Raw genomic sequence first — 7,428 nt, 5'->3', positions numbered from 1 at the left:
CACGAGTATTTCCTTCACTATCCCCAGTGGAGTCGCCACTGTGAGGAGGTCGAAAAAGCACGAGGCTAATGCGTGACCTCGTCCCTCGTGGGTGTGACGATTCTTTTTGTTCAATCAAGTGTAATTGGATTTCCTGTGAGTTTACACCCAATTGACTAGTAATATAGGAGTCGCCATTCAGTTTTTAACGACAATGAGAAAAACTGACAAAACCCGGTTATCGTGACATAAAGGGAGTGCAATTATGTTTGACCACGACGGCCGTAGGTTCCCTTGTGATCCATGGTGTGGGGATCTCTCAACATACACCCGCAAGGTAGAGATTGAGGGTTCGGGGGACTGTAACTACCGAGAGGAGTACTTCACTCGTCGATAACTCCAGAGGCAGGATATCCTTACTAGCTCAGCATAAATAATTGAAGGGACATGCGTTAACTATTAAACTAATCTGAATTGATTTTAGCAATATGCAACATATAATACTAATTCGATCGTGATTATCTGATTTAAATAGCATTAAGGGACCTAGCAAGATAATCCGATTTCCCAAAAGTATTATATTTGTTAGGCGTGATAGAACAATCAGATTAGGTTAGTTTAAAAGTTCATAAAAAGGGCGAGGAAAGAAGTTAAATCATCGAAAAGGGACACATTACGACGCACCCTTGAGAGGTGCATCACGGTTCTCAGAAAACTAACCACTTTGACTTTGCTATTTCTCCTTTTTATTTAATGAATCTCAATTATGGGACAGGATACGTTCTGTTCGATTTATGGATCGATTGCGACAGAACGCGTGAACAGTTTCGCAGCGTGAGGCTTACGCTAAGGGTTGGAGTCAATACTCAGAATATAATTATGTGTTGTGTGTCCCTTTTACGTCAAATTCAGGGGTCTATTTATAGGGAAGAGTTCGTGGAAAGATAGAATTGCAGAGTTCTAATCCATAAAGAATTAGGAAAAAACACGTACCCAGGTATTTTCAGCGCCCAGGCCTGGGCGCCGAAGATTTCAGCGCCCAGAGCCAGGCGTTGAAAATAGGGTCTGGGCTGTTTTCTTTAGTCAGATTCGGATTCCTGAAATCCGTAGAGTTTGAGACTTTAACCGAGTCTTTTAGCGCGTATCAATTTTATGACGGAATGCGTCTGGGCCCGTTACGAACTCTAGGCTCGTTAGGATTTCAATTAATACGTAACTCTTATTTCCGAATCATATTAGGAGTAGGATTCTCGTAGTTTCTATCTCATTTAGGATTTATGTTGGAATGCAACACCTAATTCTGACAGGTTTCTATCTTTTATGATTTGCCACTTTTAGAAGCTACCTTTTACGGCAGTTACTATTTTTAGCAGGTTTCCATAAATAGCAGGTTTCGGGTGAAATGAAAAGGGGAATTGAGATTCGTTTATTTTATAGGAGATGCGTTGTCAAGTGGAGATCTATGCTTTCATCATCGAACCTTTCCCTTTCGGGAATGGGGACAAAAGTAGGTGTCTACACTTTACAAATTTTAAACATAAAATTGTATTTCCTATTCCAACCGGAAACTTACATTAATATTTAAAGCTCATGTAAATAATTTTTAAATCCCTTAATATTATTTTCAGTTGATTAAAATCAATTAAATATAATTTTGTCAAGGTTTTAATTTTATTAAAATAATTAGTATAAAATAATTTATAATAATTATATTAATCAAAATTAAATTCCGAGAAAAAATTAAATTAAGAAATTAAATTTAATTAAAATCGTTTTCAATCGAAAAATTAAACGAACCAACGCAAGGCAAAGCCTGTAGGGGAATACAGTTAAACATAATAACATGTGCGGAAACAATCCCCAAAGCCAGGAAACATGTATAAAGCACAGATTAAGCAAACTTACATTCGAATCTGTCAACGAACACGAACAAAGAACTCCACTTGTCGTTCCTCTACTTGGTTCACCGACACGTTCAGATCCGTCTTGATTATCGTAGCTTAGACAATCGATCAAGATACTTTGCTTTTGGGATGAACACACCTTGGAGGCACAGAGAGAATTATGGTTCTCTGTTTTCTCCTAGGGTTGTGTGTGTTGTGTTGTGATTAGTTGGAAAGAGGTTAGAGGTTATTTACATAACCTTACTAACTGACCAAGCCTTGAGGCAAGGCCCGGCTAGGAAGCCCCGCGCGCCATCACACGGACACGCACAGCAAGCTGGGCTGTGGGCCGCGCTGTTGCTGCTGTGTCGTGGTCTCGGCCCGCACGCGCACAGCTCCTCGGCCATGGGCCTCGCTGCTGCGTTGTGTTGCTTGCTTGCCTAGCGTGCGCGCTCCCATGGGCCTTGAGTGCTTCGTGCACTCGGCTCGTGGGCCGCTCCTCGTATTCGCGATTTAATATATTTCCGATATATTATTGATCGTTTCGTATACGACGAATCATCATCGTACAATACGATTTATTCGTCTCGCCTTGCTTACGAATATTCGCGATACGATATACGATTCCGATGCAAGTTCGTATCGTATAATATGTTTCCAACTTAATTCCCGAAAAGCTATTAAATGAATTTCCGATTCATTTAATCCGGTGATCTGTTACGTGTCATTGGTGTGACCTTGTAGGTTCAGTCAAGAGTAAGTTGTGAGTTCAATATCCATTAGAACTCACTGATCAGAAGCATTGCTCCAGCTAGCTGTTCCGTTCACTTGATCTTACTGAATTAATTGTTCGCAATTAATCTGAACCTTGGTATTAGACTTAATGCACCTTGGGTGAAGGACATATTTCCTTCAAGGCCGTAGGCCAAAGCCCACGCCTCGCCGAAGCAAGCCACGCCGCAGCGCCCATGGGCCGCGTGCACAAGTGCAGCGCCCATGGCTGCTTTGTTGCTGGCCGAGTGATATACCACAACAAGCAACACACCAGCCATTCTTGTGCTTGCTGCACGCGCTGGGCAGGGGGCTTGGCGCAGAGGCACGCAAGCTCCCTTGCTCGTTGTGCTTCTGACTTGCCTCTTGCCTTGCACTATGATGCATCGTCGCCTTGCTCGATCACCCGCACAGCACACACCGCACAGGCCCGTGCCCGCGCAAGCATGCTCGTGCTTGCTCACTGCATCGTACCGTCGTCGCATGCCCGCACTATGCAACACCCCTTAAGGGTAACACTTAGCTTCCTTTGCTTCGTGCATGCAAGATTTGTGGCCGATTTAGAAAAATTATTAACTTTTATAATTAAATTTAACGACAAATTAATAATCATATTAATTTCACTAAATTTAGGCGAAAAATCGAATATTTATTATTCAAATTAATTTCCGATTACATATATTCTTAGGGATTAAAACTAGGTCATAAAATTTTAAAACTTTTTAATTTCAACAAATTTTATGGTGGTTTTTAATCATAGGATCCTAATTAAATTATCAATTAATTATGAAATTCAAAACAAATTCTAAATTATTTGAAATTCAACGAATTAATTATAATTACAAATTAGGTTGTATAATTAACAAGATTAGACCTAAAAATTGTTAAACATATACAGTAGGTCAATCATAGATTCAAGATTTACATACAAGATTCGCAAATATTTAATTTAACATCATAATAATTACAAATTTTGCATTCGAAAAACTAAAACCTCCAAAAAGTCATAGCTAGGCTTCGAATTGGGAATTCTGGGTTCGGCGTCAAATCTGTGATTTTTGTCAAACTTTTAAAACGTCGTTTACATGCGAAATTCACTATAAAAACATAAGATTTCGACCATTATTGACAAAACTGCCGAAAAATCCTGCGAACATATAATCAAATAATCGCACGAATTTGCAATCAATTACATCCACGAAATTAATTACCCCTTTAAATCATTGCAGATTTATAAAATTTAATCCATGTTAACTATAATTGATTATGGAATTAATTAGAGGCTCGTGATACCACTGTTAGGTTATGAATAATACAACAATTTAATTCATGCGGAAAAACCATAAAGCAAGAATCCAAATTAATTGCCACATATTCAATTAGCATAATTTAGGTGACATACAATGTAATGTGTGCCTTCCCTAGCTGCTCCTGAACCGAACAAGAACAAGTCTTTAGAGCCCCAAACGTTGCCCCTCTGTAGAAAGTCCACAGCACGTTTGGATCCGCCTTTGGTTCAACCAACTAGGATTTTATTTAAGGTTTTATGTATTCGGGTAGGCTTGTATTATGTTCTCCCTTGAACACAATGTGAATAAATAATTTGTTTTCAATTCAATTGATATGTATAATTATGAGGCCCTAGCCCTATATTTATAGTGTAGGAAATAAGGAATTTGAGTTTTACTAGGAATAGAATTACCAAACCTAATAGAATTGAAACTCTTATTCAATTAGAATTGCAACTATAATTAAACTCTTAATTATTTGAATTCTAGTAAAACTAGGAATACTTAATCCAAGGTTACTTGGGAATTAAGCAATCGGATATTTCTTAGAGCCCAAGACGACGCAGCCACAAGGGCCCACGTAGGTTGCGCGAGTTTCCTCGGCTGGCCTCGCAGCTGCTACACGCTAGCTGGGCGCAACCCATGTGTTGCTGTCTTGCCGCAAGCTTGGCGCGGCCCATGAGCTACTGCCTTGCTTGTAGCTTGGCGCGGCCTTATGGCTGCGGCCTTGCTAGCAGGGCGTGGCCTCATGGTTGCTGCCTTGCTCGTAGGCACATCCCATGGTGCTGCCTTTGCTTGTCGAGCGATGGGCCGGCTCGCTTGCCGGCTTGTCGCTCGTCGAGCTTCCGATTCGTTTTTCGATTCCGGAATTCATTTCCGTTTCGAACAAATATTTACGTTTCCTTTAATATTTCTGATTCCGAAAATAATTTCCTTTTTCGACAATATTGCCGATTCCGGTATTATTTCCGTTTCCGGCAATATTTTCTATTCTGGCAATATTTCTATTTCCGATAATATTTTCCGATACGAGACATGTTTCCGTTTCCGGCAACATCTACGACTTGGATAATATTTATATTTCTGTCATGAACCATAATTCTGGAGTATTCTTTATTCTTGCCTTTTGACGATCTCAGCTCCCACTGGAACCGAGATCCGTCGTTTCCGAATGTTCATAAATGGAGTACTTAATGAAAAATATATTCATTTAAATACTTGATCCGTTCACGTACTATTTGTGTGACCCTACGGGTTCAGACAAGAGTAAGTTGTGGATTAATATCATTAATTCCACTTGAACTGAAGCGGCCTCTAGCTAGGCATTCAGTTCACTTGATCTCACTGAATTATTAACTTGTTAATTAATAGACTTAGCATTAAATGCATACTTGGACCAAGGGCATTATTTCCTTCAGTCTCCCACTTGTCCTTAGGGACAAGTGTGCATTTCCTAATTCATTTGTCGCTCGATGCCTGCTCATGAACATAAGGTAAGAGTAGTCATCCTTATTATGTCCAGGGTATTTCTCGGTTTCAGAGTTCAACTGATCAAATAAACAGATAATCATCTGAATTTTGAATGTCAAGAGATTTGTTTTTTATTAATCAAACATATGACTCAACCCATTAATGAACATTTCATTCAAATAAATATTCAACGATTGTTTTTGTTCACTATGAATGTGAGTCTTTCTGTGTTTAAACATAAAATTATTTATGATGATTAATGGAATATAAGGTCATGAAGTTCCAGCCTTTTGAAGGACTTCATAACAAATAAAATGACCCTACAGTTAATGTAACACAACTTTGCTTCATTTCCCAGTTTTAGGTCAATATCCCGGATTAGCTTCCAAAATTTGAGTTCCTAACCAAATTAGAACCTCAAGCGGGATCCAATTGTAGGGGTTTACAGTTAAATATATAACATGATAGCGAAACAACCGCAAAGCCAGGAAACATGTATAAAGTACAGATTAAGAAATACAATACGTTTGTAGCGTGTTTTCCTCTTATATCTACAAACACGAACAAGAACTCCAATTGTAGTTCCTCTACTTGCTTCACCAACACGTCCAAATCCGTCTTGAGATTGATACCTTAGATATCCTTCAAGATATTGTGACTTTTGGGAAAAACACTATAATGGAGGCACAAATGAGAATTAGGGTTCTCAAAGTCTCTAGGGGTAGAGTGTAATACAATTTTGTGGAAAACATAAGTGTATATGTTATTAAAATAACCTAACAAATAGCCAAACCAACCGGCCAAGACAAGAAGGCCTTGACCGACTAGCAGTCCAACGAGAACACACACACACACGCATGGACACAACCATCACGCTGCTGGGCCGCGGGCCACAGCGCTGCTGCTGCTCCCATTCTCCTTACGCGCTGGCAGTAAGACCATGGGCCAGCGCTGCCTGCTTGCGCGCTGCGCCCATAAGCCTTGCGCTTGTGCGCTTGTCTCGTAGGTTGCTTCTTCGTGTTGCGATTAAATTATCCTTCGACAATTTTAATCATCGTATCGTATTTGACGACCCAATGTCGTAAGATACGATTATTCCTGTCGCCTAGATTACGAAAATACGCAATACGATTTCACGATCCAATTTTTAATTGTATAATTATGTTTTCCGAACTAATTACCTGAAAAGCCATTAAATAAATTTCCGATTCATTTAATCCTGCGATCTATTACATGCCATTGGTGTGACCTTGTAGGTTCAGTCAAGAGTAAGTTGTGAGCCTAATAAGGATTAGAACTCACTGATCGGGAACTTTGTTCCAACTAGCCGTTCCGACCACTTGATCTCACTGAATTAATTATTCGTAATTATTCTGAACCTTGGTATTGGACCAATGCACCTTGGGTGAAGGACATATTTCCTTCAGTCTCCAACTTGTCCTTTACTCTTTGCTTGATCTTTTTACTTTGTTTTGTTTACAAAGTCCCTTTCCTTTTATTCAATTTTGAATGACCACATCAAATGAGTCTTGTTCATTATTGAATCCAAAGGCAATTGGTTGTTAACCATTTGTGATACATGAGTCTTTAACTCAATACTTTATCATTCCAAAACTGCCTAGTATTTTGAATAAATGAGGTCCAATTGGTCTACCATTCAAGTTTTTGTTGAAAACAACCATGAACATCACTATAAAAAACATAACATCCAAGATAATTTCTCCAATAATTATTTACAAATCGTTCGAGGAAATACCGCAGTTCTATTTTCCAAACGCAATAAAATTGAAGATATGCACTATAATTCATATTCTACAAAATGAAATACCAAAGAAAATATTAATAATACTTTAATAACTTGAAATAAGAGCATACATGCAATCATTAAAGCTATTAACATTTCATTCATGCAATAAATACATAGTCCAAAATGAATGAAACAATTCCAAGACCCTAAAAGTCTGTAAGTCTTAAGCATGCTTTGGCTTATCTTAATCCTTTGAAGATTTTAGGTAAGCAAAACCAATTGCTAGTAA

This window comes from Spinacia oleracea, chromosome 6, assembly GCF_020520425.1.
Source record: "Spinacia oleracea cultivar Varoflay chromosome 6, BTI_SOV_V1, whole genome shotgun sequence".
NCBI classification, from domain to species: Eukaryota; Viridiplantae; Streptophyta; class Magnoliopsida; order Caryophyllales; family Amaranthaceae; genus Spinacia; species Spinacia oleracea.
This window is presented reverse-complemented; position numbering follows the sequence as displayed.